Raw genomic sequence first — 8,716 nt, forward strand, 5'->3', positions numbered from 1 at the left:
AAAAAGTAGATAATAACTTCCAAATACCTGAAATCGAGAGGTACCATTATTAAGAGGCTATATAATAAATGCTAAATTATAGATAATTCAGTCTGAAAATGTAGCTAAAAACGAAAAAAACCTGACATCATTTTTTGACAACTTTGAACCTTGAATGCCAAATAAAAGCTAATATGGTTTGAAATGTAGCTAAAAACGTCAAAATACCTGAAATCGGGTGGTTCCGTTATAGGGGCCTATATTAAAACGTGAACCGATATAGCCCAACTTTACCTGTCGCAAACAAAAAATACGCAGCTTTCCAATGGAATATCGCACTTCTGGATTATTCTGCTACACATAGTTTTGTCTCTTCCGTGTTGGACCTCCTGGCTGCTGCATTCTTCTTTTTCAACATTGGGTTCTTAACGATCACGTATTTTGGGAACATGAATTTCCTCAGCACTTTTATCTCCATTTCCTCGAGGAGCTTCTGCATGTGTTTCATCAGAATATATGTATATTATTACTATATACTATTAGCCACATTGCGAAACTTCAGGCCTTTTTGTGGGTACTTTTTCAACTTTCTCGTTTCTTGGCACCACTGTCTTCAGCACCTCTTTTGATGACTTTTCTAACAATGGCATCATCTGTTTTTTTATGTTTTATACAGAAACACTAGTTCTATAGTAGGAGTCTTCTTATGTAGATGCTCCTCCACTTCCTTTTTGGTGTCAAATTTTTCTTCTTCGACAATAACAATACTATTTTAGCTTTTTTATAGTAATACTGAAGTTATGTTCATTTTAATATAATCGTTTTTATTCTCTCATGTTAAAAAATTGTCGAACATCATCTAGGAAGGAAACCAGCCGTTAGATACAAATATACATACTTTCGACTTTTCTTCATCGCTAACATGTTAGTTTTTATTGAACTAAATTATTTTAATAAATGTATAACGGGTAGAAAAACTGATACATATAGAAACAACAATGAATATTTTTGAATTTCGAAAATATGGCGAGTAAGTCGAAAAATCATTTGTTTACCTCAGCTACACATCCCTACTACATACGAATTATGTTATTTGAATGTGGCAATGCTGTTAACTAAAAGCTTAGTTAGTGAGAGCTTTTGGGAAGCTCTTTTTCATACAATACAAACTAACTGGTTTCATAACAGATGGCACATGTGAATCATTTGTAACACGAATATACGTGGTCCTGTGGCGCAATGGATAACGCGTCTGACTACGGATCAGAAGATTCCAGGTTCGACTCCTGGCAGGATCGAAATTTTTTTCTTTTTTAATTCAATTTATTGGTGGTAATTTTTCAGTTTCGTTCAAACAATTGGTTTTTGTGAAAGGAGTATATTGTTAATGAAATAAACAAACTACTTTCGTTACAAGTTTTTCCAATCAATTAAATTTGAGTTCATTTGTCGAAAGTCACTACTACTGACATGGTTTATAAACACTTTAACGCCAAAAGATTTCGCTTTCAAATATTTAGATTTTTAGCAAGGTAAATTAAAACGAGTAGGAAAAGCGTTAAGTTCGGTCGGTCCGAACTTTTTATACCCTCCACCACAAATTTCAGCCATTTCGGTGGATTAATGTGGCCACAACCTTCAAAATACCGAAAATCGGGAGATATCGTCCTATGGGGGCTATATCAAAACGTGGACCTATATAAACACTTTACGGTGGAAATGTTTCTTAGCCTCTGGAAACACAAAATGCAAGGTTACAACCGATTCTGTTGTCAAATGGGACTAATACATTCAAAATATATTAAAATGACGCGTACTTTATATGGCGCGTTATATGGGGGCTATACCAAAACGTGGACCTATATAAACCAACTTTGGTAGGAATGTTTTTTGGCCTCTGGAGACACAAAATACCAATTTACAACCACTTCGGTGGTAAAATGGGACAAATATCTTAAAAACAAATATCACGGACATGGCTATATCGATGTATAATTGCACGCTGATCAAGAATATATATAGTTTGTGGGGTCTACAATGATTGTTTCGAGTAGTTACAAACGTAGTGACAAACTTAATATACCCCCATCCTATGGTGGAGGGTATAAAAACTTTTCTTTGCTACAAATCATAAGGAACTGTTAATTTGTTATTCCTTGTCAGAAGCATTTACGTGCTATTCTATAAATTACATATTTTAAATTTACTTTTTAAGCTATTCTTTAGATTACTTTGTATTTCAGATATGCAATATCTAGAGATGGGAAATGGGTAAATACTCAAATGGTAAAATTAAAATGGGTAAATTGGGTAAATATCCAGAAATGTACCATTGCTAATGCATCTACCTTAGTACAGTATAGTCTCGATAATCCGGACACTCGTTAATCCGGACAACGCGGTAATCCGGACACTAAAAATATTTACACTGTAGACTCGGTAATCCGGACACACGGCAATTTTTTACCTCAATAATCCGGACACTCATTCGTTTTCTTCTACATTGAGTTATTTCTGTTATTAATTTTATTGTTTGCAGTGGTAATTTATTAATAAAAAATAAATTCTTTGTAAACGTAAAGTGCCGAATATGATTTGGCTTAATTGGCTTAAAAAGCCAAAATTATGATGATGATCGGAGTTAACCACCCTTGAAATGTAGCAAAATGCTTAAATGTGTGTAGACATATCCCATGTCCCATGGAACTTCGGTAAAATCTTAATCGAAAGATAACACTGGTCAACAGTACTTTTGTTTCAACCGAAGTTGCAGTTGTTTCTAGATGAAATCGGCGAGATATTTTCAAATCCGGTCCCGGTTTTTCTCCATCAGCTCTTGTTTTTGAGATATAGCTCAATATCGGTTTTTACGAGTTTAACCCAGACTTTCGTTATTTTCGGACACAAACAAATATTTTTTATGGGTTTTTCGACATTAATATATTAAGGAGATGTTGTACGCTCGATACAAATCGCTTTTGAAATAGTTATGGTGAGTATATATCAAAAAAATATAGAAAATATACGACGGACCTTGTAAAAATTGCATATTTTGAGTACTTTAAGCTGTAATTACGTCATCGGGAGAAGTCATAGGATCTTCATATGGTACTCCGGATATGCTTAGGGTGTCTACTATATAATCCAGTATTCAAATGTATAATATAAAGTTCATAGCCCCCATGATTCGGCCATAACCTAAAAATCGCCATGAAGACTGCTAAAGGGAAATAATTTACCAGTGATATCATTACCACATAGCCATTTACATTTCAATGGCAGTCTTCATGATGATTTTTAGGTTATGGTCGAATCATGGGCGTTATGAACTTTATATTATATATATGAATACTGGACTATATAGTAGACACCCTAAGCATATCCGCATTGCCATATGCAGATCCTATGACTTCCCCCGATGACGTAATTATAGCATAAAGTACTCAAAATAAGCAATTTTTACAAGGTCCGTCGTATATTTTCTATATTTTTTTGATATATACTCACCATAGCTATTTCAAAAACGATTTGTATCGAGCGTACAACATCTCCTTAATATATTAATGTCGAAAAACCCACAAAAAAATATTTGTTTGTATCCGAAAATAACGAAAGTCTGGGGCCTAATTATGTGATTCGATATCGAGTTGTTTCGACCTGAGTACTCAAAGTTGGGATGACAACATTCGTTATCGAGTAAAATTATCGAGAAATTGAGCATAAATTTGCGAGTAATTTCTCGAGGCCAAATTACCTATCGTAAACAAATAAAATGAAAGATTTCCTTATTGTCTTTTTGTTTAAAATGAAAAATTGTTGTTTGTTGTCGTTTTATAGAAGAAAATCGATGTTAGTAAATAATTGACAGCATTTTTTAGACAATATAACAAGAGAAATTGGGAAAAGTCCTTTGCAGTCGTTTTGAGAAATTGTGATAAATTTAGAATTAAAATGCGTGCAATCATTAACCAAAAATTACTCTTGCAGTCGTTAAAAAATAAGTTGAAAAATAAGCATTTCTGGAAAAAAGAAAAAAAAATATTTAATATTAATAGCCTTTATTGTATAAGGGAAGTACATTTTAAACATTTCATCCCCCGTTGTTTACCAAAGGAAATATTCTCTCAGAGAGGCTAATGCAAAACATCCACCAAACTCTCTCTCATTTATTATGAGAGAGGATTATTAAGGTAGATGTATCAGCAATCCGCTACAACAATGTCAAACAGATTTTGCAAGAATTAATAATTTTCTTATTTCCATAGCACAACTTCATTCCGAAATTATTATTGAATATATTGTTCAACAAATTCCACAAATATTTACATTTTTCATTCATAATTTAGTTTTTTTTTTTTGGTTCTTGATTTCAAAAAACACCTTTTTTACATCTACCTTCATAATATTCCCTATAGTACACATAGGTTTTCATAGTTCGATTACCGGTTACTCTCGAAACATTCGATCAACGATTTCGATCGAATCTCGTCATGCCGCTTTTTTATCGTGTCGAAATCTTTTTCACGAGCAAATACTCGATCGAATCGAATCACGTAATTAGGCCCCTGGGTTAAACTCGTAAAAACCGATTTTGAGCTATATCTCAAAAACAAGAGCTGATGGAGAAAAACCGGTACCGGATTTGAAAATAACTCGCCGATTTTATCTAGAAACAACTGCAACTTCGTCTGAAACATTCAACTTTTTCAATTTTGTTGAGCAGTGTAATTAATTCAAATATCACTATAAAATGATCTTCGCTTTAATAAGGCAAAAATAAAAAAGAAAATAACTTTGTTCAGAGTTTTAGGGTTCTAATTAGCGAGAGGTTTCGTTTGTAGAAAAATCGTCCGAATGGTCCTTTGTCCTGCCATTTATCCTAAAATTGCGTGAAAATGCGGCAGATGACAATAATATATTTCCATGTTTGGTTTACAGACCAATCTGGGAAGATCGTCATCAGGTCTTAAGTTTGGTAAGGAAAGAGTTACTCCTAAATCTTTTAAAAAGATTCCAAAATTGTTTAAAAATGTGAATTTGCCAATTGACTATCCCCAAGCCTAGAAAAGTAATTCCAAATTTTATTTAGTAAATATTTTAATGTGTTTTCTAAAAGAATAACAGAAAAAGGAAATTTCTTTCAATGATGCTTTTTAATTCCGGGTAACAAATATTGTCGTTTAAAGTTATTCGGAATTTTAGGTACACATGCTCCCAAAAACACAAACGAAGGGAAAAAGGGATACTTCTCTCATATTATTGAGTGTATCCCGATCTAAATTAGCTCTATGAGATGGGACCCACATTTTATAGAAGAATCCGAATAGCGAGTTTTACACACCACTTGTAGATAAATTGCAAATTTACTGAGGAAATTTCGCCGAAATCATATTGAGCGGTATTTTCCGATATTTTCTCATCAGGAAAACGAACCCAGGCATAAAATCTTAACAGACGGTATACTTTATGTTAAATAAAATATCAATATTGAATACATTTTGCATTATTTATAATTTAATCACAAAATTGTGTGTTTTTCGTAACTACTCGGTAATCCGGACAATTCAATAATCCGGACATCGCCAAAACATGTGGTGTCCGGATTATCGAGATTATACTGTAAATGTACAGTTGGTGGCGCTAATAGTTTTCATAGTTCGATTTTTTCATTCACGAGCAAATACTCGATTGAATCGAATGTCGTAATTAAGCCCTTGCCTTTTTGTTGCATATTTGATTTTTTATATGACAGAAATATACAGTCAACCAAAAAAGTATACATACACCCTATAAATCTCGAGTTTTAAGGGCAAGGAAACCTTTTTATGAAAATCCGAGTACATAGTTCTATTTCATATCCCTAATGAACAAAATTTAATACAACAAAAATAATTCCTAGGCATCTGCATGTAATTTGCCCCTCGGAATGCTGTGAAACCTATAAACTTTATGAGAAAAGTCAGGAATTCGTACATGTAGCGAAGTTCGGGAGCTTATAATGTCCACAAGGCCAACTTCAAAGCGCGTACAACCAAAAACCTTCGATAAATTAATAAAATGTACAATTTGTATTGCTTTTTCCATAAATTTTAGGGTAATATACATATTTCATTGTGGTGTATGTACACTTTTTCCCTATATAATTTTTTAATTTTTATAGAATTTACCGTTATTCGTATTATGGAATATATTTTTGTTGTATTTAATTTTGTTTATTAAGGATATGTAATATAATTATGTACTTGGATTTTCATAAAAATGTTTCCTTGCCCTTAAAACTCGAGATTTATAGGGCGTATGTATACTTTTTTGGTCATTCCAAATATGTTTTTGTAACTAAGATATGACCGTTTTAATTTTAATGTTTAGAAAAAAATTCTAAAAAAATTGCGGTTTGATATAATGTGTACCCTTTGCGATGATGTCAAAATACTCCTGAAATGTCTCAATGGATTCGCGAAAAATAAAATTTATTACCAAATTGTACGTATATATTTTTGAAATAATAGCACTTATGCTTACAAAAAATATGTAAAACAAGTAATCCAAGGCTATAGTCGGACGGGGCCGACCATATGATACACTACATCACTACCCCTGGGAATAAGCTTTCCGCAAGCAAAATTTTTGGAACAAATAAACTTATTGTAAGGAAAAACTTTGTGGATTCAGCACCGTATTACACTTTTTCTCTTTAATGAGTGAGTGTACCCCGATTCTTATTCACTCAATTATATGGGACTCACAGCCTTTCTCCGAGTTCGAATGGCGTGTCCTAAGACACCACTTGTAGAGTCGTTTTACATGGCTGAAATACTCAGAAAATGTCGCCAACATTACTGAATTGTATTTTGCCACAGTTGAAAATTTGATGTTTCATGGCTCGGGAATCGTTTTGAAAAAAAGTGGCAAAGCGACTTAAGCTGCAATATATGTATAAAAATTCAATTGGACAATTAATACGCTAGGGCACTATGTAATTTGCAATAATACAAAAACTGGGAATGGAGAAATGTGGTTCTCTACACAAAACCCATTATATATTAGGCAGTAGGCCTGTTGTCTAGCAGGCACGTTATTGCAATTTGCATCAGGGGAAAAAGTAAGTAGATATTTTTCCATATGTAGGCTACTTTGCCGGTATATTCCCTCCAGAAAATGAGACATAGACCAAAAATGTTTGTTTTTACATACAAAAGTAATATTCCATTTCACCCGCTAAATAATATCAGATCATCATCCAAAACTGTAGGCATTTTCTTCTACCTAAACTTTTACCTCGAGCAAAATTTCGTGATTGTTGAGCTATAATTGCGACCTCTAGTGTGTTTATAATTACACTACAAATAAATAACTGGGTATATTAAGCTGTAACTCTGTAATCTTATGAAGTACACGAAAACAATTGACATCAATAGAAAGGTCAAGCGTTCCTCTTCCAAGTATAGCTAACTTGTCCGGAATGTCTCTTCCAGGAATAAAGATATAAGCTGTATATTAACATTTTTCACAATTTTCACACAAATGGTGTGGTCCATTTAACCCTCTAAATATTATCTGATCACCATCTCAAAGCGCAACCTTCTTCTTTGTCATATACTCTAACCTTATTTAAAAGTTTGAGGCGATCCGACTATAGTGCGACCTACAGAGCAGCAACAAAATCGGTTAAAAATTTGGTTTTTGGTCCATTTCACCCGCTAGATATTTCGCGATCATCGCCAATAACAATAGGTGTCTATTCTGGTCTGAACCCGACCTCCATGCAAAATTTCTTGACGAACGGTCCATAATTCTGGCCTAGAGTTTGATTACAATTTATAATGTACAGACGGACGGAGGGACGGACGGACGGACGGACACACATCTCAAAATCACTTTATCTCGTCGAGATATGAATTTTGGTATACCACATTAGGGGTCTCCGACGAATATTTCGCGGTGTTACATGAATTTTTACCAAAACAAACTTATAATACCCTTTTCCGCATAGTACGAGACCATCCAGACACTGTGAGAAATAAAATTAAGCCAATGGTGTGAAGATCTGCGCTATACTATTCATGTTATTTGTAAAAATGAGAAGAAAATAAAAATTATATTATTCTATTTTTTTATTTTATATTTTTAAAGGAAAAGTTAAAGAAAAAGATGTTAGAGATGTTAGATGTCCAATGGCGACTTAAGGGATGACTGTGTCGTCCTTCTTATAATGTGTATCTTATATATCTGAAGAAGCTATAGCTATCGATATGTTGCCTTCTAATCTAAACACTTGCATTCCAAAAAGGCCAAAGCTTTGTTATGCATTTCTGGTATTTCCACTGAGTTTTAACATATTTAAGAAAGTGGGAGTGCTCGGATCTTATGGCTAAAATATGTACCCAGATTCGGGGAAACGGACACGTTCGTAAGTCTTACAAACATATATAGCGCATTTAACAAAATAGGGCTCAGGGGGTAACACGCTCCTCTGAAATACAACAAAATATATAGCCTATTTCCACCATTGGCCTTAAAGGATGGAATGACATGGAAATAGATTTAGAAGTTTTTGAGATATAACATATTTAAATAGTAAGCGTTGTCGGGTCTTAATGCGACAAATAAATGCGTAGGGTCGGAGACACAACCACTATTGTCCATCGAATTAATTTTCAAACCCCATAACAGAGAAGTTTTGGAGATATATTTAAAAAAGGCATGGTCGGGCCTTTAGGTTCCAAATAAGGACCTA

The 8,716-nt window shown here is 33.6% G+C and overlaps 1 non-coding gene across 1 annotated transcript; it reads left to right on the forward strand.

Moving 5' to 3' along the window:
• The first annotated feature begins 1,204 nt into the window (after window positions 1-1,204).
• TRNAR-ACG (transfer RNA arginine (anticodon ACG)) lies at window positions 1,205-1,277 on the forward strand. Its single transcript has one exon. It is a non-coding gene; the product is annotated as a tRNA-Arg (tRNA).
• The last annotated feature ends 7,439 nt before the right edge of the window (window positions 1,278-8,716 follow it).

The sequence above is a fragment of the Musca autumnalis genome, unplaced genomic scaffold (genome assembly GCF_047663935.1).
Source record: "Musca autumnalis isolate F117 unplaced genomic scaffold, ASM4766393v1 scaffold_5, whole genome shotgun sequence".
NCBI classification, from domain to species: Eukaryota; Metazoa; Arthropoda; class Insecta; order Diptera; family Muscidae; genus Musca; species Musca autumnalis.